Genomic DNA, 24,702 nt, shown 5'->3' on the forward strand with positions numbered 1-24,702 from the left:
TGTACTTGTAATCATCTGTTAGGAAGTGTTTGAGATTTTGAAGTTTTGACTACTCAACTTCAAATCGACTGTGGACTATAATCATTTCATGATTATTCTTTATCTGGATTATATTTTTCTAAAACTGTAGCTCAGACGTTGTATCTTTTTCTTATATTCAGTTAAGATATCTTACGAAGAGCTCATAGTTTACTGGGATCTTGCAGGTGTATTAGTCCTCTTAGTTAATATGCATAGTTTTCTGGCTAAATTTTTTTTTGCGTTCATCGTCTACAGGGTGAAGGACAAATTTGTGTTTGTGTTTGTGTTTGTTTTCTCGAGTAAGGATACTTGGTCTGGAAGGAGAGATCAAGAGAAGTAATCTTGCTGGAAACACTATAAAATCCAGGTAATAGTGTCAACCACAAATGACTACAATTTTTGTTTTATATCATAACACTAGTTGAAACCTAATTGAAGGTTGATACCTATTCTCGCCCGATGACTCCGCATAGTGTATGCCACTAACAATTGTGGGAATTAGTTAAGATCAACGTTGGCAGTAACTAGACTTTGTTCTAAAGAATAGAGATTATGGGATTCCTACTTACGTGCTGGTTATAATTTCAATGTTTGTAGGGAGAAGTTCATTTTTTTGTTAAATGTTGTCCTTTCGAGATTAAGGATGGATGTTGGTTATCTTTTGTGTTTGGCTTTTCTTGCTTGTTCAGAAAGCCACTGTACACGTCGCAGTAAGCTATCAAATAATGTGTGTTGATATCGAGTCGGCTGAATCTGTAACTTTTTTCTCTCTTTAAGGCATGGCACAAAAAATATGGTCTCATTTAAGATTAAGGCTGGCAATTGGTTTACCTTTTTGTCTGTCTATTATTTCCAATCTAAAAAGTTATTTGACATGTCGGAATAAGCTTTTAAATGATGTGGGCTGATGTTAGATCTATAATTGTTGTCGTGACACCAAAAGTGTGGTCCCATTCGAGATTAAGACGGGCAGTTGGTTACTTATGTGGTTGACCATTCATTCCATCCTAACAAGCTATTGCGCACGTCGCAATAAGCTATGAAATGATGTGGGCTAATGTTGGATCTAAATATTCGTATCGAATCAAAAAACGTGGTCCCATTCGAGATTAAGGCTTAAGGCTGGAAGTAGGTTTACTCTTGTGGTTGACTATTCTTTCCAACCTAAGAAGCTATTGCGCACATCGCAATAAGCTATCAAATGATATGGGCTGATGTTGGATGTAAATTTTCTGTAATGAATCGAAAAACGTGGTCCCATTCGAGATAAAGGCTGGCAGTTGGTTTGCTTTTGTGTTGGCTCTTCTTAACAAACTATTGCACAAGTCGTAGTAGACTATCTAATTATGTGGGCTAAAGTTGGTTTTATAATTTCTGTAATTTTTTCGTACATCATGGCATGACACAAAAAATTTGGCCCGGTTGGTTCCATTCGAGATTAAGGCTGGCAGTAAGCTAATTTTTGTGGTTGGGAATTATTTTCAATCTTACAAGCTATTGGACTCGTCCCAATAAGCTATGAAATGATGTGGGCTAATATTGCATTTATAATTTTTGTCATGACAAAAAAAAATGTGGGCTGTTTCGAGACCAAGGCTGGAAGTTTGTTTACTTTTGTGTTAGCTGTCAAATAGTGTGGGCTAATGTTGGATCTAAATTCTTTGTAAATATTTTCTCTAAATCGTGGCATGAGACAAAAAACCTGGACCCTTTCGAGATCAAGGTAGACAGCTGGCTTACTTTTAAGTTTGGCTCTTCTTTCAAAATAAGCAATCTATTCCACATGTCGCGATACGCTTTCAAGTAATGTGAGTTGGTGTTTGATCTGTTGGATATGGATATTAAAATTAATAGGTATCCACCATGAAATGACACAAAATTTGTTGCTATATAACTATATTCGAGATTGAGGCTGCAGTTGGTTTAATTTTGTGTTTGGTTATTCTTCTCAATTTAAAAATGTGGCGCACATCGCAGTAAATTATCAAGTAATATGGGCTGATGTTTGATCAGTTTGATCTATTGGAAACTGCTCGGGCAACACTTTTGTTAATGCATGCAAATACTAGCATCCTTTTCTGTCATTGCATTACGGGTAAACTTCTATTTCTTCCTTTTGTTCTTACATTTGAACAAATTGTTATTTTGTCTGTTGCTTCACTGACGACAGTTCACTATCACGAGTTGTGGGTTTTAACCAGTTGATTCAATGCTTGATGCATGTTTACTAAGGGTCAAACACAACTTGTGGCGCATACACCCTTTATACATTGTATGAAATCGATGTTTCATTTGACCACCAAAATGGCCAAACACACGAAACAAAATACACTTCATATGATAGTCGTAATGCATATTTGATTTCTCAAGAATTGTTGAATTATTATGAATATCTTAGGTCCCATATGCAGTGGACAAACGTAAGCGATTTTGCATACGAAAGGAATGACAAATTAACACACATAATTGGGAAATTTATTTGCATTGCCTTGGAAATAGCTAAGTTTATTTTTGAGTTACAGCCGCTAGCTATGGTTCAATATTCTTTAAGGTGGAGACTTTCTTCTGCTAGAAATACCTTGACAGTCAAACTCGGTGAAATCACAATATTCATATTTTGCAGCGGTTATCTTTTGATGTGGATAATGTGTGGATGCTAATGAATATTTATTTTTCCAGAAGTACTATAAGACAGTTTCATAACATGTTTGTGCTTTGGTTTTGATGCTTTTCAAAGATGACGAATGTACTTGTAATCATCTGTTAGGAAGTGTTTGAGATTTTGAAGTTTTGACTACTCAACTTCAAATCGACTGTGGACTATAATCATTTCATGATTATTCTTTATCTGGATTATATTTTTCTAAAACTGTAGCTCAGACGTTGTATCTTTTTCTTATATTCAGTTAAGATATCTTACGAAGAGCTCATAGTTTACTGGGATCTTGCAGGTGTATTAGTCCTCTTAGTTAATATGCATAGTTTTCTGGCTAAATTTTTTTTTGCGTTCATCGTCTACAGGGTGAAGGACAAATTTGTGTTTGTGTTTGTGTTTGTTTTCTCGAGTAAGGATACTTGGTCTGGAAGGAGAGATCAAGAGAAGTAATCTTGCTGGAAACACTATAAAATCCAGGTAATAGTGTCAACCACAAATGACTACAATTTTTGTTTTATATCATAACACTAGTTGAAACCTAATTGAAGGTTGATACCTATTCTCGCCCGATGACTCCGCATAGTGTATGCCACTAACAATTGTGGGAATTAGTTAAGATCAACGTTGGCAGTAACTAGACTTTGTTCTAAAGAATAGGGAATATGAGATTCCTACTTACGTGCTGGTTTATAATTTCAATGTTTGTAGGGAGAAGTTCATTTTTTTGTTAAATGTTGTCCTTTCGAGATTAAGGATGGATGTTGGTTATCTTTTGTGTTTGGCTTTTCTTGCTTGTTCAAAAAGCCACTGTACACGTCGCAGTAAGCTATCAAATAATGTGTGTTGATATCGAGTCGGCTGAATCTGTAACATTTTTGTCTCGTTAAGGCATGGCACAAAAAATATGGTCTCATTTAAGATTAGGCTGGCAATTGGTTTACCTTTTTGTCTGTCTATTATTTCCATTCTAACAAGTTATTTGACATGTCGGAATAAGCTTTTAAATGATGTGGGCTGATGTTAGATCTATAATTGTTGTCGTGACACCAAAAGTGTGGTCCCATTCGAGATTAAGACGGGCAGTTGGTTACTTATGTGGTTGACCATTCATTCCATCCTAACAAGCTATTGCGCACGTCGCAATAAGCTATCAAATGATGTGGGCTAATGTTGGATCTAAATATTCGTATCGAATCAAAAAACGTGGTCCCATTCGAGATTAAGGCTTAAGGCTGGAAGTAGGTTTACTCTTGTGGTTGACTATTCTTTCCAACCTAAGAAGCTATTGCGCACATCGCAATAAGCTATCAAATGATATGGGCTGATGTTGGATGTAAATTTTCTGTAATGAATCGAAAAACGTGGTCCCATTCGAGATAAAGGCTGGCAGTTGGTTTGCTTTTGTGTTGGCTCTTCTTAACAAACTATTGCACAAGTCGTAGTAGACTATCTAATTATGTGGGCTAAAGTTGGTTTTATAATTTCTGTAATTTTTTCGTACATCATGGCATGACACAAAAAATTTGGCCCGGTTGGTTCCATTCGAGATTAAGGCTGGCAGTAAGCTAATTTTTGTGGTTGGGAATTATTTTCAATCTTACAAGCTATTGGACTCGTCCCAATAAGCTATGAAATGATGTGGGCTAATATTGCATTTATAATTTTTGTCATGACAAAAAAAAATGTGGGCTGTTTCGAGACCAAGGCTGGAAGTTTGTTTACTTTTGTGTTAGCTGTCAAATAGTGTGGGCTAATGTTGGATCTAAATTCTTTGTAAATATTTTCTCTAAATCGTGGCATGAGACAAAAAACCTGGACCCTTTCGAGATCAAGGTAGACAGCTGGCTTACTTTTAAGTTTGGCTCTTCTTTCAAAATAAGCAATCTATTCCACATGTCGCGATACGCTTTCAAGTAATGTGAGTTGGTGTTTGATCTGTTGGATATGGATATTAAAATTAATAGGTATCCACCATGAAATGACACAAAATTTGTTGCTATATAACTATATTCGAGATTGAGGCTGCAGTTGGTTTAATTTTGTGTTTGGTTATTCTTCTCAATTTAAAAATGTGGCGCACATCGCAGTAAATTATCAAGTAATATGGGCTGATGTTTGATCAGTTTGATCTATTGGAAACTGCTCGGGCAACACTTTTGTTAATGCATGCAAATACTAGCATCCTTTTCTGTCATTGCATTACGGGTAAACTTCTATTTCTTCCTTTTGTTCTTACATTTGAACAAATTGTTATTTTGTCTGTTGCTTCACTGACGACAGTTCACTATCACGAGTTGTGGGTTTTAACCAGTTGATTCAATGCTTGATGCATGTTTACTAAGGGTCAAACACAACTTGTGGCGCATACACCCTTTATACATTGTATGAAATCGATGTTTCATTTGACCACCAAAATGGCCAAACACACGAAACAAAATACACTTCATATGATAGTCGTAATGCATATTTGATTTCTCAAGAATTGTTGAATTATTATGAATATCTTAGGTCCCATATGCAGTGGACAAACGTAAGCGATTTTGCATACGAAAGGAATGACAAATTAACACACATAATTGGGAAATTTATTTGCATTGCCTTGGAAATAGCTAAGTTTATTTTTGAGTTACAGCCGCTAGCTATGGTTCAATATTCTTTAAGGTGGAGACTTTCTTCTGCTAGAAATACCTTGACAGTCAAACTCGGTGAAATCACAATATTCATATTTTGCAGCGGTTATCTTTTGATGTGGATAATGTGTGGATGCTAATGAATATTTATTTTTCCAGAAGTACTATAAGACAGTTTCATAACATGTTTGTGCTTTGGTTTTGATGCTTTTCAAAGATGACGAATGTACTTGTAATCATCTGTTAGGAAGTGTTTGAGATTTTGAAGTTTTGACTACTCAACTTCAAATCGACTGTGGACTATAATCATTTCATGATTATTCTTTATCTGGATTATATTTTTCTAAAACTGTAGCTCAGACGTTGTATCTTTTTCTTATATTCAGTTAAGATATCTTACGAAGAGCTCATAGTTTACTGGGATCTTGCAGGTGTATTAGTCCTCTTAGTTAATATGCATAGTTTTCTGGCTAAATTTTTTTTTGCGTTCATCGTCTACAGGGTGAAGGACAAATTTGTGTTTGTGTTTGTGTTTGTTTTCTCGAGTAAGGATACTTGGTCTGGAAGGAGAGATCAAGAGAAGTAATCTTGCTGGAAACACTATAAAATCCAGGTAATAGTGTCAACCACAAATGACTACAATTTTTGTTTTATATCATAACACTAGTTGAAACCTAATTGAAGGTTGATACCTATTCTCGCCCGATGACTCCGCATAGTGTATGCCACTAACAATTGTGGGAATTAGTTAAGATCAACGTTGGCAGTAACTAGACTTTGTTCTAAAGAATAGGGAATATGAGATTCCTACTTACGTGCTGGTTTATAATTTCAATGTTTGTAGGGAGAAGTTCATTTTTTTGTTAAATGTTGTCCTTTCGAGATTAAGGATGGATGTTGGTTATCTTTTGTGTTTGGCTTTTCTTGCTTGTTCAAAAAGCCACTGTACACGTCGCAGTAAGCTATCAAATAATGTGTGTTGATATCGAGTCGGCTGAATCTGTAACATTTTTGTCTCGTTAAGGCATGGCACAAAAAATATGGTCTCATTTAAGATTAGGCTGGCAATTGGTTTACCTTTTTGTCTGTCTATTATTTCCATTCTAACAAGTTATTTGACATGTCGGAATAAGCTTTTAAATGATGTGGGCTGATGTTAGATCTATAATTGTTGTCGTGACACCAAAAGTGTGGTCCCATTCGAGATTAAGACGGGCAGTTGGTTACTTATGTGGTTGACCATTCATTCCATCCTAACAAGCTATTGCGCACGTCGCAATAAGCTATCAAATGATGTGGGCTAATGTTGGATCTAAATATTCGTATCGAATCAAAAAACGTGGTCCCATTCGAGATTAAGGCTTAAGGCTGGAAGTAGGTTTACTCTTGTGGTTGACTATTCTTTCCAACCTAAGAAGCTATTGCGCACATCGCAATAAGCTATCAAATGATATGGGCTGATGTTGGATGTAAATTTTCTGTAATGAATCGAAAAACGTGGTCCCATTCGAGATAAAGGCTGGCAGTTGGTTTGCTTTTGTGTTGGCTCTTCTTAACAAACTATTGCACAAGTCGTAGTAGACTATCTAATTATGTGGGCTAAAGTTGGTTTTATAATTTCTGTAATTTTTTCGTACATCATGGCATGACACAAAAAATTTGGCCCGGTTGGTTCCATTCGAGATTAAGGCTGGCAGTAAGCTAATTTTTGTGGTTGGGAATTATTTTCAATCTTACAAGCTATTGGACTCGTCCCAATAAGCTATGAAATGATGTGGGCTAATATTGCATTTATAATTTTTGTCATGACAAAAAAAAATGTGGGCTGTATCGAGACCAAGGCTGGAAGTTTGTTTACTTTTGTGTTAGCTGTCAAATAGTGTGGGCTAATGTTGGATCTAAATTCTTTGTAAATATTTTCTCTAAATCGTGGCATGAGACAAAAAACCTGGACCCTTTCGAGATCAAGGTAGACAGCTGGCTTACTTTTAAGTTTGGCTCTTCTTTCAAAATAAGCAATCTATTCCACATGTCGCGATACGCTTTCAAGTAATGTGAGTTGGTGTTTGATCTGTTGGATATGGATATTAAAATTAATAGGTATCCACCATGAAATGACACAAAATTTGTTGCTATATAACTATATTCGAGATTGAGGCTGCAGTTGGTTTAATTTTGTGTTTGGTTATTCTTCTCAATTTAAAAATGTGGCGCACATCGCAGTAAATTATCAAGTAATATGGGCTGATGTTTGATCAGTTTGATCTATTGGAAACTGCTCGGGCAACACTTTTGTTAATGCATGCAAATACTAGCATCCTTTTCTGTCATTGCATTACGGGTAAACTTCTATTTCTTCCTTTTGTTCTTACATTTGAACAAATTGTTATTTTGTCTGTTGCTTCACTGACGACAGTTCACTATCACGAGTTGTGGGTTTTAACCAGTTGATTCAATGCTTGATGCATGTTTACTAAGGGTCAAACACAACTTGTGGCGCATACACCCTTTATACATTGTATGAAATCGATGTTTCATTTGACCACCAAAATGGCCAAACACACGAAACAAAATACACTTCATATGATAGTCGTAATGCATATTTGATTTCTCAAGAATTGTTGAATTATTATGAATATCTTAGGTCCCATATGCAGTGGACAAACGTAAGCGATTTTGCATACGAAAGGAATGACAAATTAACACACATAATTGGGAAATTTATTTGCATTGCCTTGGAAATAGCTAAGTTTATTTTTGAGTTACAGCCGCTAGCTATGGTTCAATATTCTTTAAGGTGGAGACTTTCTTCTGCTAGAAATACCTTGACAGTCAAACTCGGTGAAATCACAATATTCATATTTTGCAGCGGTTATCTTTTGATGTGGATAATGTGTGGATGCTAATGAATATTTATTTTTCCAGAAGTACTATAAGACAGTTTCATAACATGTTTGTGCTTTGGTTTTGATGCTTTTCAAAGATGACGAATGTACTTGTAATCATCTGTTAGGAAGTGTTTGAGATTTTGAAGTTTTGACTACTCAACTTCAAATCGACTGTGGACTATAATCATTTCATGATTATTCTTTATCTGGATTATATTTTTCTAAAACTGTAGCTCAGACGTTGTATCTTTTTCTTATATTCAGTTAAGATATCTTACGAAGAGCTCATAGTTTACTGGGATCTTGCAGGTGTATTAGTCCTCTTAGTTAATATGCATAGTTTTCTGGCTAAATTTTTTTTTGCGTTCATCGTCTACAGGGTGAAGGACAAATTTGTGTTTGTGTTTGTGTTTGTTTTCTCGAGTAAGGATACTTGGTCTGGAAGGAGAGATCAAGAGAAGTAATCTTGCTGGAAACACTATAAAATCCAGGTAATAGTGTCAACCACAAATGACTACAATTTTTGTTTTATATCATAACACTAGTTGAAACCTAATTGAAGGTTGATACCTATTCTCGCCCGATGACTCCGCATAGTGTATGCCACTAACAATTGTGGGAATTAGTTAAGATCAACGTTGGCAGTAACTAGACTTTGTTCTAAAGAATAGGGAATATGAGATTCCTACTTACGTGCTGGTTTATAATTTCAATGTTTGTAGGGAGAAGTTCATTTTTTTGTTAAATGTTGTCCTTTCGAGATTAAGGATGGATGTTGGTTATCTTTTGTGTTTGGCTTTTCTTGCTTGTTCAAAAAGCCACTGTACACGTCGCAGTAAGCTATCAAATAATGTGTGTTGATATCGAGTCGGCTGAATCTGTAACATTTTTGTCTCGTTAAGGCATGGCACAAAAAATATGGTCTCATTTAAGATTAGGCTGGCAATTGGTTTACCTTTTTGTCTGTCTATTATTTCCATTCTAACAAGTTATTTGACATGTCGGAATAAGCTTTTAAATGATGTGGGCTGATGTTAGATCTATAATTGTTGTCGTGACACCAAAAGTGTGGTCCCATTCGAGATTAAGACGGGCAGTTGGTTACTTATGTGGTTGACCATTCATTCCATCCTAACAAGCTATTGCGCACGTCGCAATAAGCTATCAAATGATGTGGGCTAATGTTGGATCTAAATATTCGTATCGAATCAAAAAACGTGGTCCCATTCGAGATTAAGGCTTAAGGCTGGAAGTAGGTTTACTCTTGTGGTTGACTATTCTTTCCAACCTAAGAAGCTATTGCGCACATCGCAATAAGCTATCAAATGATATGGGCTGATGTTGGATGTAAATTTTCTGTAATGAATCGAAAAACGTGGTCCCATTCGAGATAAAGGCTGGCAGTTGGTTTGCTTTTGTGTTGGCTCTTCTTAACAAACTATTGCACAAGTCGTAGTAGACTATCTAATTATGTGGGCTAAAGTTGGTTTTATAATTTCTGTAATTTTTTCGTACATCATGGCATGACACAAAAAATTTGGCCCGGTTGGTTCCATTCGAGATTAAGGCTGGCAGTAAGCTAATTTTTGTGGTTGGGAATTATTTTCAATCTTACAAGCTATTGGACTCGTCCCAATAAGCTATGAAATGATGTGGGCTAATATTGCATTTATAATTTTTGTCATGACAAAAAAAAATGTGGGCTGTTTCGAGACCAAGGCTGGAAGTTTGTTTACTTTTGTGTTAGCTGTCAAATAGTGTGGGCTAATGTTGGATCTAAATTCTTTGTAAATATTTTCTCTAAATCGTGGCATGAGACAAAAAACCTGGACCCTTTCGAGATCAAGGTAGACAGCTGGCTTACTTTTAAGTTTGGCTCTTCTTTCAAAATAAGCAATCTATTCCACATGTCGCGATACGCTTTCAAGTAATGTGAGTTGGTGTTTGATCTGTTGGATATGGATATTAAAATTAATAGGTATCCACCATGAAATGACACAAAATTTGTTGCTATATAACTATATTCGAGATTGAGGCTGCAGTTGGTTTAATTTTGTGTTTGGTTATTCTTCTCAATTTAAAAATGTGGCGCACATCGCAGTAAATTATCAAGTAATATGGGCTGATGTTTGATCAGTTTGATCTATTGGAAACTGCTCGGGCAACACTTTTGTTAATGCATGCAAATACTAGCATCCTTTTCTGTCATTGCATTACGGGTAAACTTCTATTTCTTCCTTTTGTTCTTACATTTGAACAAATTGTTATTTTGTCTGTTGCTTCACTGACGACAGTTCACTATCACGAGTTGTGGGTTTTAACCAGTTGATTCAATGCTTGATGCATGTTTACTAAGGGTCAAACACAACTTGTGGCGCATACACCCTTTATACATTGTATGAAATCGATGTTTCATTTGACCACCAAAATGGCCAAACACACGAAACAAAATACACTTCATATGATAGTCGTAATGCATATTTGATTTCTCAAGAATTGTTGAATTATTATGAATATCTTAGGTCCCATATGCAGTGGACAAACGTAAGCGATTTTGCATACGAAAGGAATGACAAATTAACACACATAATTGGGAAATTTATTTGCATTGCCTTGGAAATAGCTAAGTTTATTTTTGAGTTACAGCCGCTAGCTATGGTTCAATATTCTTTAAGGTGGAGACTTTCTTCTGCTAGAAATACCTTGACAGTCAAACTCGGTGAAATCACAATATTCATATTTTGCAGCGGTTATCTTTTGATGTGGATAATGTGTGGATGCTAATGAATATTTATTTTTCCAGAAGTACTATAAGACAGTTTCATAACATGTTTGTGCTTTGGTTTTGATGCTTTTCAAAGATGACGAATGTACTTGTAATCATCTGTTAGGAAGTGTTTGAGATTTTGAAGTTTTGACTACTCAACTTCAAATCGACTGTGGACTATAATCATTTCATGATTATTCTTTATCTGGATTATATTTTTCTAAAACTGTAGCTCAGACGTTGTATCTTTTTCTTATATTCAGTTAAGATATCTTACGAAGAGCTCATAGTTTACTGGGATCTTGCAGGTGTATTAGTCCTCTTAGTTAATATGCATAGTTTTCTGGCTAAATTTTTTTTTGCGTTCATCGTCTACAGGGTGAAGGACAAATTTGTGTTTGTGTTTGTGTTTGTTTTCTCGAGTAAGGATACTTGGTCTGGAAGGAGAGATCAAGAGAAGTAATCTTGCTGGAAACACTATAAAATCCAGGTAATAGTGTCAACCACAAATGACTACAATTTTTGTTTTATATCATAACACTAGTTGAAACCTAATTGAAGGTTGATACCTATTCTCGCCCGATGACTCCGCATAGTGTATGCCACTAACAATTGTGGGAATTAGTTAAGATCAACGTTGGCAGTAACTAGACTTTGTTCTAAAGAATAGGGAATATGAGATTCCTACTTACGTGCTGGTTTATAATTTCAATGTTTGTAGGGAGAAGTTCATTTTTTTGTTAAATGTTGTCCTTTCGAGATTAAGGATGGATGTTGGTTATCTTTTGTGTTTGGCTTTTCTTGCTTGTTCAAAAAGCCACTGTACACGTCGCAGTAAGCTATCAAATAATGTGTGTTGATATCGAGTCGGCTGAATCTGTAACATTTTTGTCTCGTTAAGGCATGGCACAAAAAATATGGTCTCATTTAAGATTAGGCTGGCAATTGGTTTACCTTTTTGTCTGTCTATTATTTCCATTCTAACAAGTTATTTGACATGTCGGAATAAGCTTTTAAATGATGTGGGCTGATGTTAGATCTATAATTGTTGTCGTGACACCAAAAGTGTGGTCCCATTCGAGATTAAGACGGGCAGTTGGTTACTTATGTGGTTGACCATTCATTCCATCCTAACAAGCTATTGCGCACGTCGCAATAAGCTATCAAATGATGTGGGCTAATGTTGGATCTAAATATTCGTATCGAATCAAAAAACGTGGTCCCATTCGAGATTAAGGCTTAAGGCTGGAAGTAGGTTTACTCTTGTGGTTGACTATTCTTTCCAACCTAAGAAGCTATTGCGCACATCGCAATAAGCTATCAAATGATATGGGCTGATGTTGGATGTAAATTTTCTGTAATGAATCGAAAAACGTGGTCCCATTCGAGATAAAGGCTGGCAGTTGGTTTGCTTTTGTGTTGGCTCTTCTTAACAAACTATTGCACAAGTCGTAGTAGACTATCTAATTATGTGGGCTAAAGTTGGTTTTATAATTTCTGTAATTTTTTCGTACATCATGGCATGACACAAAAAATTTGGCCCGGTTGGTTCCATTCGAGATTAAGGCTGGCAGTAAGCTAATTTTTGTGGTTGGGAATTATTTTCAATCTTACAAGCTATTGGACTCGTCCCAATAAGCTATGAAATGATGTGGGCTAATATTGCATTTATAATTTTTGTCATGACAAAAAAAAATGTGGGCTGTTTCGAGACCAAGGCTGGAAGTTTGTTTACTTTTGTGTTAGCTGTCAAATAGTGTGGGCTAATGTTGGATCTAAATTCTTTGTAAATATTTTCTCTAAATCGTGGCATGAGACAAAAAACCTGGACCCTTTCGAGATCAAGGTAGACAGCTGGCTTACTTTTAAGTTTGGCTCTTCTTTCAAAATAAGCAATCTATTCCACATGTCGCGATACGCTTTCAAGTAATGTGAGTTGGTGTTTGATCTGTTGGATATGGATATTAAAATTAATAGGTATCCACCATGAAATGACACAAAATTTGTTGCTATATAACTATATTCGAGATTGAGGCTGCAGTTGGTTTAATTTTGTGTTTGGTTATTCTTCTCAATTTAAAAATGTGGCGCACATCGCAGTAAATTATCAAGTAATATGGGCTGATGTTTGATCAGTTTGATCTATTGGAAACTGCTCGGGCAACACTTTTGTTAATGCATGCAAATACTAGCATCCTTTTCTGTCATTGCATTACGGGTAAACTTCTATTTCTTCCTTTTGTTCTTACATTTGAACAAATTGTTATTTTGTCTGTTGCTTCACTGACGACAGTTCACTATCACGAGTTGTGGGTTTTAACCAGTTGATTCAATGCTTGATGCATGTTTACTAAGGGTCAAACACAACTTGTGGCGCATACACCCTTTATACATTGTATGAAATCGATGTTTCATTTGACCACCAAAATGGCCAAACACACGAAACAAAATACACTTCATATGATAGTCGTAATGCATATTTGATTTCTCAAGAATTGTTGAATTATTATGAATATCTTAGGTCCCATATGCAGTGGACAAACGTAAGCGATTTTGCATACGAAAGGAATGACAAATTAACACACATAATTGGGAAATTTATTTGCATTGCCTTGGAAATAGCTAAGTTTATTTTTGAGTTACAGCCGCTAGCTATGGTTCAATATTCTTTAAGGTGGAGACTTTCTTCTGCTAGAAATACCTTGACAGTCAAACTCGGTGAAATCACAATATTCATATTTTGCAGCGGTTATCTTTTGATGTGGATAATGTGTGGATGCTAATGAATATTTATTTTTCCAGAAGTACTATAAGACAGTTTCATAACATGTTTGTGCTTTGGTTTTGATGCTTTTCAAAGATGACGAATGTACTTGTAATCATCTGTTAGGAAGTGTTTGAGATTTTGAAGTTTTGACTACTCAACTTCAAATCGACTGTGGACTATAATCATTTCATGATTATTCTTTATCTGGATTATATTTTTCTAAAACTGTAGCTCAGACGTTGTATCTTTTTCTTATATTCAGTTAAGATATCTTACGAAGAGCTCATAGTTTACTGGGATCTTGCAGGTGTATTAGTCCTCTTAGTTAATATGCATAGTTTTCTGGCTAAATTTTTTTTTGCGTTCATCGTCTACAGGGTGAAGGACAAATTTGTGTTTGTGTTTGTGTTTGTTTTCTCGAGTAAGGATACTTGGTCTGGAAGGAGAGATCAAGAGAAGTAATCTTGCTGGAAACACTATAAAATCCAGGTAATAGTGTCAACCACAAATGACTACAATTTTTGTTTTATATCATAACACTAGTTGAAACCTAATTGAAGGTTGATACCTATTCTCGCCCGATGACTCCGCATAGTGTATGCCACTAACAATTGTGGGAATTAGTTAAGATCAACGTTGGCAGTAACTAGACTTTGTTCTAAAGAATAGGGAATATGAGATTCCTACTTACGTGCTGGTTTATAATTTCAATGTTTGTAGGGAGAAGTTCATTTTTTTGTTAAATGTTGTCCTTTCGAGATTAAGGATGGATGTTGGTTATCTTTTGTGTTTGGCTTTTCTTGCTTGTTCAAAAAGCCACTGTACACGTCGCAGTAAGCTATCAAATAATGTGTGTTGATATCGAGTCGGCTGAATCTGTAACATTTTTGTCTCGTTAAGGCATGGCACAAAAAATATGGTCTCATTTAAGATTAGGCTGGCAATTGGTTTACCTTTTTGTCTGTCTATTATTTCCATTCTAACAAGTTATTTGACATGTCGGAATAAGCTTTTAAATGATGTGGGCTGATGTTAGATCTATAATTGTTGTCGTGACACCAAAAGTGTGGTCCCATTCGAGATTAAGACGGGCAGTTGGTTACTTATGTGGTTGACCATTCATTCCATCCTAACAAGCTATTGCGCACGTCGCAATAAGCTATCAAATGATGTGGGCTAATGTTGGATCTAAATATTCGTATCGAATCAAAAAACGTGGTCCCATTCGAGATTAAGGCTTAAGGCTGGAAGTAGGTTTACTCTTGTGGTTGACTATTCTTTCCAACCTAAGAAGCTATTGCGCACATCGCAATAAGCTATCAAATGATATGGGCTGATGTTGGATGTAAATTTTCTGTAATGAATCGAAAAACGTGGTCCCATTCGAGATAAAGGCTGGCAGTTGGTTTGCTTTTGTGTTGGCTCTTCTTAACAAACTATTGCACAAGTCGTAGTAGACTATCTAATTATGTGGGCTAAAGTTGGTTTTATAATTTCTGTAATTTTTTCGTACATCATGGCATGACACAAAAAATTTGGCCCGGTTGGTTCCATTCGAGATTAAGGCTGGCAGTAAGCTAATTTTTGTGGTTGGGAATTATTTTCAATCTTACAAGCTATTGGACTCGTCCCAATAAGCTATGAAATGATGTGGGCTAATATTGCATTTATAATTTTTGTCATGACAAAAAAAAATGTGGGCTGTTTCGAGACCAAGGCTGGAAGTTTGTTTACTTTTGTGTTAGCTGTCAAATAGTGTGGGCTAATGTTGGATCTAAATTCTTTGTAAATATTTTCTCTAAATCGTGGCATGAGACAAAAAACCTGGACCCTTTCGAGATCAAGGTAGACAGCTGGCTTACTTTTAAGTTTGGCTCTTCTTTCAAAATAAGCAATCTATTCCACATGTCGCGATACGCTTTCAAGTAATGTGAGTTGGTGTTTGATCTGTTGGATATGGATATTAAAATTAATAGGTATCCACCATGAAATGACACAAAATTTGTTGCTATACAACTATATTCGAGTTGGTTTAATTTTGTGTTTGGTTATTCTTCTCAATTTAAAAATGTGGCGCACATCGCAGTAAATTATCAAGTAATATGGGCTGATGTTTGATCAGTTTGATCTATTGGAAACTGCTCGGGCAACACTTTTGTTAATGCATGCAAATACTAGCATCCTTTTCTGTCATTGCATTACGGGTAAACTTCTATTTCTTCCTTTTGTTCTTACATTTGAACAAATTGTTATTTTGTCTGTTGCTTCACTGACGACAGTTCACTATCACGAGTTGTGGGTTTTAACCAGTTGATTCAATGCTTGATGCATGTTTACTAAGGGTCAAACACAACTTGTGGCGCATACACCCTTTATACATTGTATGAAATCGATGTTTCATTTGACCACCAAAATGGCCAAACACACGAAACAAAATACACTTCATATGATAGTCGTAATGCATATTTGATTTCTCAAGAATTGTTGAATTATTATGAATATCTTAGGTCCCATATGCAGTGGACAAACGTAAGCGATTTTGCATACGAAAGGAATGACAAATTAACACACATAATTGGGAAATTTATTTGCATTGCCTTGGAAATAGCTAAGTTTATTTTTGAGTTACAGCCGCTAGCTATGGTTCAATATTCTTTAAGGTGGAGACTTTCTTCTGCTAGAAATACCTTGACAGTCAAACTCGGTGAAATCACAATATTCATATTTTGCAGCGGTTATCTTTTGATGTGGATAATGTGTGGATGCTAATGAATATTTATTTTTCCAGAAGTACTATAAGACAGTTTCATAACATGTTTGTGCTTTGGTTTTGATGCTTTTCAAAGATGACGAATGTACTTGTAATCATCTGTTAGGAAGTGTTTGAGATTTTGAAGTTTTGACTACTCAACTTCAAATCGACTGTGGACTATAATCATTTCATGATTATTCTTTATCTGGATTATATTTTTCTAAAACTGTAGCTCAGACGTTGTATCTTTTTCTTATATTCAGTTAAGATATCTTACGAAGAGCTCATAGTTTACTGGGATCTTGCAGGTGTATTAGTCCTCTTAGTTAATATGCATAGTTTTCTGGCTAAATTTTTTTTTGCGTTCATCGTCTACAGGGTGAAGGACAAATTTGTGTTTGTGTTTGTGTTTGTGTTTGTTTTCTCGAGTAAGGATACTTGGTCTGGAAGGAGAGATCAAGAGAAGTAATCTTGCTGGAAACACTATAAAATCCAGGTAATAGTGTCAACCACAAATGACTACAATTTTTGTTTTATATCATAACACTAGTTGAAACCTAATTGAAGGTTGATACCTATTCTCGCCCGATGACTCCGCATAGTGTATGCCACTAACAATTGTGGGAATTAGTTAAGATCAACGTTGGCAGTAACTAGACTTTGTTCTAAAGAATAGGGAATATGAGATTCCTACTTACGTGCTGGTTTATAATTTCAATGTTTGTAGGGAGAAGTTCATTTTTTTGTTAAATGTTGTCCTTTCGAGATTAAGGATGGATGTTGGTTATCTTTTGTGTTTGGCTTTTCTTGCTTGTTCAAAAAGCCACTGTACACGTCGCAGTAAGCTATCAAATAATGTGTGTTGATATCGAGTCGGCTGAATCTGTAACATTTTTGTCTCGTTAAGGCATGGCACAAAAAATATGGTCTCATTTAAGATTAGGCTGGCAATTGGTTTACCTTTTTGTCTGTCTATTATTTCCATTCTAACAAGTTATTTGACATGTCGGAATAAGCTTTTAAATGATGTGGGCTGATGTTAGATCTATAATTGTTGTCGTGACACCAAAAGTGTGGTCCCATTCGAGATTAAGACGGGCAGTTGGTTACTTATGTGGTTGACCATTCATTCCATCCTAACAAGCTATTGCGCACGTCGCAATAAGCTATCAAATGATGTGGGCTAATGTTGGATCTAAATATTCGTATCGAATCAAAAAACGTGGTCCCATTCGAGATTAAGTCTTAAGGCTGGAAGTTGGTTTACTCTTGTGGTTGACTATTCTTACTAACCTAAGAAGCTATTGCGCACATCGCAATAAGCTATCAAATGATATGGGCTGATGTTGGATGTAAATTTTCTGTAATGAATCGAAAAACGTGGTCCCATTCGAGATAAAGGCTGGCAGTTGGTTTGCTTTTGTGTTGGCTCTTCTTAACAAACTATTGCACAAGTCGTAGTAGACTATCTAATTATGTGGGCTAAAGTTGGTTTTATAATTTGTGTAATTTTTTTCGTACATCATGGCATGACACAAAAAATTTGGCCCGGTTGGTTTCATTCGAGATTAAGGCTGGCAGTAAGCTAATTTTTGTGGTTGGGAATTATTTTCAATCTTACAAGCTATTGGACTCGTCCCAATAAGCTATGAAATGATGTGGGCTAATGTTGCATTTATAATTTTTGTCATGACAAAAAAAATGTGGGCTGTTTCGAGACCAAGGCTGGAAGTTTGTTTACTTTTGTGTTAACTGTCAAATGGTGTGGGCTAATGTTGGATCTAAATTTTTTGTAAATATTTTCTCTAAATCGTGGCATGAGACAAAAAACCTAGACCCTTTCGAGATCAAGGTAGACAGCTGGCTTACTTTTAAGTTTGGCTCTTCTTTCAAAATAAGCAATCTATTCCACATGTCGCTATACGCTTTCAAGTAATGTGTGTTGGTGTTTGATCTGTTGGATATGGATATTAAAATTAATAGGTATCCACCATGAAATGACACAAAATTTGTTGCTATATAACTATATTCGAGATTGAGGCTGCAGTTGGTTTAATTTTGTGTTTGGTTATTCTTCTCAATTTAAAAATGTGGCGCACATCGCAGTAAATTATCAAGTAATATGGGCTGATGTTTGATCAGTTTGATCTATTGGAAACTGCTCGGGCAACACTTTTGTTAATGCATGCAAATACTAGCATCCTTTTCAGTCATTGCATTACGGGTAAACTTCTATTTCTTCCTTTTGTTCTTACATTTGAACAAATTGTTATTTTGTCTGTTGCTTCACTGACGACAGTTCACTATCACAGAGTTGTGGGTTTTAACCAGTTGATTCAATGCTTGATGCATGTTTACTAAGGGTCAAACACAACTTGTGGCGCATACACCCTTTATACATTGTATGAAATCGATGTTTCATTTGACCACCAAAATGGCCAAACACACGAAACAAAATACACTTCATATGATAGTCGTAATGCATATTTGATTTCTCAAGAATTGTTGAATTATTATGAATATCTTAGGTCCCATATGTAGTGGACAAACGTAAGCGATTTTGCATACGAAAGGAATGACAAATTAACACACATAATTGGGAAATTTATTAGCATTGCCTTGGAAATAGCTAAGTTTATTTTTGAGTTACAGCCGCTAGCTATGGTTCAATATTCTTTAAGGTGGAGACTTTCTTCTGCTAGAAATACCTTGACAGTCAAACTCGGTGAAATCACAATATTCATATGTTGCAGTGGTTATCTTTTGATGTGGATAATGTGTGGATGCTAATGAATATTTATTTTTCCAGAAGTACTATAAGACAGTTTCATAACATGTTTGTGCTTTGGTTTTGATGCTTTTCAAAGATGACGAATGTACTTGTAATCATCTGTTAGGAAGTGTTTGAGATTTTGAAGTTTTGACTACTCAACTTCAAATCGACTGTGGACTATAATCATTTCATGATTATTCTTTATCTGGTTTATATTTTTCTAAAACTGTAGCTCAGACGTTGTATCTTTTTCTTATATTCAGTTAAGATATCTTACGAAGAGCTCATAGTTAACTGGGATCTTGCAGGTGTATTAGTACATCCTCTTAGTTAATATGCATAGTTTTCTGCCTAAATTTTTTTTTTTGCGTTCATCGTCTACAGGGTGAAGGACAAATCTGTTTTTGTGTTTGTTTTCTAGAGTAAGGATACTTGGTCTGGAAGGAGAGATCAAGAGAAGTAATCTTGCTGGAAACACCATAAAATCCAGGTAATAGTGTCAACCACAAATGACTACAATTTTTGTTTTATATCATAACACTAGTTGAAACCTAATTGAAGGTTGATACCTATTCTCGCCCGATGACTCTGCATAGTGTATGCCACTAACAATTGTGGGAATTAGTTAAGATCAACGTTGGCAGTAACTAGACTTTGTTCTAAAGAATAGGGAATATGAGATTCCTACTTACGTGCTGGTTTATAATTTCAATGTTTGTAGGGAGAAGTTCATTTTTTAGTTAAATGTTGTCCTTTCGAGATTAAGGATGGATGTTGGTTATCTTTTGTGTTTGGCTTTTCTTGCTTGTTTAAAAAGCCACTGTACACGTCGCAGTAAGCTATCAAATAATGTGTGTTGATATCGAGTAGACTGAATCTGTAACTTTTTTGTCTCGTTAAGGCATGGCACAAAAAATGTGGTCTCATTTAAGATTAAGGCTGGCAATTGGTTTACCTTTTTGTCTGTCTATTATTTCCAATCTAACAAGTTATTTGACATGTCGGAATAAGCTTTTAAATGATGTGGGCTGATGTTAGATCTATAATTGTTGTCGTGACACCAAAAGTGTGGTCCCATTCGAGATTAAGACGGGCAGTTGGTTACTTATGTGGTTGACCATTCATTCCATCCTAACAAGCTATTGCGCACGTCGCAATAAGCTATCAAATGATGTGGGCTAATGTTGGATCTAAATATTCGTATCGAATCAAAAAACGTGGTCCCATTCGAGATTAAGGCTTAAGGCTGGAAGTTGGTTTACTCTTGTGGTTGACTATTCTTTCCAACCTAAGAAGCTATTGCGCACATCGCAATAAGCTATCAAATGATGTGGGCTGATGTTGGATGTAAATTTTCTGTAATGAATCGAAAAACGTGGTCCCATTCGAGATAAAGGCTGGCAGTTGGTTTGCTTTTGTGTTGGCTCTTCTTAACAAACTATTGCACAAGTCGTAGTAGACTATCTAATTATGTGGGCTAAAGTTGGTTTTATAATTTGTGTAATTTTTTTCGTACATCATGGCATGACAGAAAAAATTTGGCCCGGTTGGTTCCATTCGAGATTAAGGCTAGCAGTAAGCTAATTTTTGTGTATGGGAATTATTTTCAATCTTACAAGCTATTGGACTCGTCCCAATAAGCTATGAAATGATGTGGGCTAATATTGCATTTATAATTTTTGTCATGACAAAAAAAATGTGGGTTGCTTCGAGACCAAGGCTGGAAGTTTGTTTACTTTTAAGATCAAATGGTGTTAGCTGTCAAATGGTGTGGGCTAATGTTGGATCTAAATTTTTTGTAAATATTTTCTCTAAATCGTGGCATGAGACAAAAAACCTGGACCCTTTCGAGATCAAGGTAGACAGCTGGCTTACTTTTAAGTTTGGCTCTTCTTTCAAAATAAGCAATCTATTCCACATGTCGCGATACGCTTTCAAGTAATGTGAGTTGGTGTTTGATCTGTTGGATCTTAAAATTAATAGGTATCCACCATGAAATGACACAAAATTTGTTGCTATATAACTATATTCGAGATTAAGGCTGCAGTTGGTTTAATTTTGTGTTTGGTTATTCTTCTCAATTTAAAAATGTGGCGCACATCGCAGTAAATTATCAAGTAATATGGGCTGATGTTTGATCAGTTTGATCTATTGGAAACTGCTCGGGCAACACTTTAATGCATGCAAATACTTGCATCCTTTTCTGTCATTGCATTACGGGTAAACTTCAATTTCTTCCTTTTGTTCTTACATTTGAACAAATTGTTATTTTGTCTGTTGCTTCACTGACGACAGTTCACTATCACGAGTTGTGGGTTTTAACCAGTTGATTCAATGCTTGATGCATGTTTACTAAGGGTCAAACACAACTTGTGGCGCATACACCCTTTATACATTGTATGAAATCAATGTTTCATTTGACCACCAAAATGGCCAAGCACACGAAACAGAATACACTTCATATGATAGTCGTAATGCATATTTGATTTCTCAAGAATTGTTGAATTAGTATGAATATCTTAGGTCCCATATGTAGTGGACAAACGTAAGCGATTTTGCATACGAAAGGAATGACAAATTAACACACATAATTGGGAAATATATTTGCATTGCCTTGAAAATAGCTAAGTTTATTTTTGAGTTACAGTCGCTAGCTATGGTTCAATATTCTTTAAGGTGGAGACTTTCTTCTGCTAGAAATACCTTGACAGTCAAACTCGGTGAAATCACAATATTCATATGTTGCAGCGGTTATCTTTTGATGTGGATAATGTGTGGATGCTAATGAATATTTATTTTTCCAGAAGTACTATAAGACAGTTTCATAACATGTTTGTGCTTTGGTTTTGATGCTTTTCAAAGATGACGAATGTACTTGTAATCATCTGTTAGGAAGTGTTTGAGATTTTGAAGTTTTGACTACTCAACTTCAAATCGACTGTGGACTATAATCATTTCATGATTATTCTTTATCTGGTTTATGTTTTTCTAAAACTGTAGCTCTGACGTTGTATCTTTTTCTTATATTCAGTTAAGATATCTTACGAAGAGCTCATAGTTTAGTGGGATCTTGCAGGTGTATTAGTACATCCTCTTAGTTAAAATGCATAGTTTTCTGCCTAAATTTTTTTTTTTGCGTTCATCGTCTACAGGGTGAAGGACAAATCTGTTTTTGTGTTTGTTTTCTCGAGTAAGGATACTTGGTCTGGAAGGAGAGATCAAGAGAAGTAATCTTGCTGGAAACACCATAAAATCCAGGTAATAGTGTCAACCACAAATGACTACAATTTTTGTTTTATATCATAACACTAGTTGAAACCTAATTGAAGGTTGATACCTATTCTCGCCCGATGACTCTGCATAGTGTATGCCACTAACAATTGTGGGAATTAGTTAAGATCAACGTTGGCAGTAACTAGACTTTGTTCTAAAGAATAGGGAATATGGGATTCCTACTTACGTGCTGGTTTATAATTTCAATGTTTGTAGGGAGAAGTTCATTTTTTAGTTAAATGTTGTCCTTTCGAGATTAAGGATGGATGTTGGTTATCTTTTGTGTTTGGCTTTTCTTGCTTGTTTAAAAAGCCACTGTACACGTCGCAGTAAGCTATCAAATAATGTGTGTTGATATCGAGTCGGCTGAATCTGTAACTTCTTTGTCTCGTTAAGGCATGGCACAAAAAATGTGGTCTCATTTAAGATTAAGGCTGGCAATTGGTTTACCTTTTTGCCTGGCTATTATTTCCAATCTAACAAGTTATTTGACATGTCGGAATAAGCTTTTAAATGATGTGGGCTGATGTTAGATCTATAATTGTTGTCGTGACACCAAAAGTGTGGTCCCATTCGAGATTAAGACGGGCAGTTGGTTACTTATGTGGTTGACCATTCATTCCATCCTAACAAGCTATTGCGCACGTCGCAATAAGCTATCAAATGATGTGGGCTAATGTTGGATCTAAATATTCGTATCGAATAAAAAAACGTGGTCCCATTCGAGATTAAGGCTTAAGGCTGGAAGTTGGTTTACTCTTGCGGTTGACTATTCTTTCCAAAAAACGTGGTCCCATTCGAGATTAAGGCTTAAGGCTGGAATTAGTAAAGATCAACGTTGGCAGTAACTAGACTTTGTTCTAAAGCATAGGGAATATGAGATTCATACTTACGTGCTGGTTATAATTTCAATGTTTGTAGGGAGAAGTTCATTTTTTAGTTAAATGTTGTCCTTTCGGGATTAAGGATGGATGTTGGTTATCTTTTGTGTTTGACTTTTCTTGCTTGTTTAAAAAGCCACTGTACACGTCGCAGTAAGCTATCAAATAATGTGTGTTGATATCGAGTCGGCTGAATCTGTAACTTTTTTGCCTCGTTAAGGCATGGCACAAAAAATGTAGTCTCATTTAAGATTAAGGCTGGCAATTGGTTTACCTTTTTGTCTGGCTATTATTTCCAATCTAACGAGTTATTTGACATGTCGGAATAAGCTTTTTTGTCTCGTTAAGGCATGGCACAAAAAATTTAGATCTATAATTGTTGTCATGACACCAAAAGTGTGGTCCCATTCGAGATTAAGACGGGCAGTTGGTTACTTATGCGGTTGACCATTCATTACATCCTAACAAGCTATTGCGCACGTCGCAATAAGCTATCAAATGATGTGGGTTGATGTTGGATCTATATATTCGTATCGAATTAAAAAACGTGGTCCCATTCGAGATTAAGGCTTAAGGCTGGAAGTTGGTTTACTCTTGTGGTTGACTATTCTTTCCAACCTAAGATGCTATTGCGCACATCGCAATAAGCTATCAAATGATGTGGGCTGATGTTGGATGTAAATTTTCTGTAATGAATCGAAAAACGTGGTCCCATTCGAGATAAAGGCTGGCAGTTGGTTTGCTTTTGTGTTGGCTCTTCTTAACAAATTATTGCAAGTCGTAGTAGAGTATCTAATTATGTGGGCTAAAGTTTGTTCTATAATTTGTGTAATTTTTTTCGTACATCATGGCATGACACAAAAAATATGGCCCGGATGGTTCCATTCGAGATTAAGGCTGGCAGTAAGCTTACTTTTGTGGTTGGATATTATTTCCAATCTTACAAGTTATTGCGGTCGTCCCAATAAGCTATATTCTTTAAATCATGGCATGACACAAAAAACCTAGACGCATTCGAGATTAAGACAGACAACTGGCTTACTTTTAAGTTCGGCTTTTCTTTCAAATTAAGCAAGCTATTGCACATGTTGCGATACGCTTTCATGTAATGTAGGTTGGTGTTTGATCTTTTGGATCTTAAGTATTAATAAGTATCCATCATGAAATGACACAAAATGTGTGTCTATATAACTATATACGAGATTAAGGTCATATCCTATTAGTGTCATCATGAAGGAGGATGTGGCCATTTCGGAAGAGGAGGAGATAAGTAAGGAGGCCATATCCTATTTTA

General features: G+C 35.7%; 1 long non-coding RNA gene across 24 annotated transcripts in view; it reads left to right on the top strand.

Annotated features, from left to right (window-relative positions):
• LOC147557354 (uncharacterized) overlaps positions 1-22,959 on the top strand; it is a 29,122-nt gene extending 6,163 nt beyond the window's left edge. For 3 of the 24 annotated variants that reach the window (XR_015233986.1, XR_015233992.1, XR_015234004.1), the window contains one exon: positions 277-20,116. This is a non-coding gene — a long non-coding RNA (uncharacterized LOC147557354). The other 21 variants (XR_015234008.1, XR_015234009.1, XR_015234005.1 and 18 more) reach the window with 21 other exon arrangements.
• The last annotated feature ends 1,743 nt before the right edge of the window (positions 22,960-24,702 follow it).

This window comes from Eschscholzia californica, unplaced genomic scaffold (genome assembly GCF_041429995.1).
Source record: "Eschscholzia californica isolate CP2 unplaced genomic scaffold, dmEscCali1.0.p SCAF_2, whole genome shotgun sequence".
Taxonomy (NCBI): domain Eukaryota; kingdom Viridiplantae; phylum Streptophyta; class Magnoliopsida; order Ranunculales; family Papaveraceae; genus Eschscholzia; species Eschscholzia californica.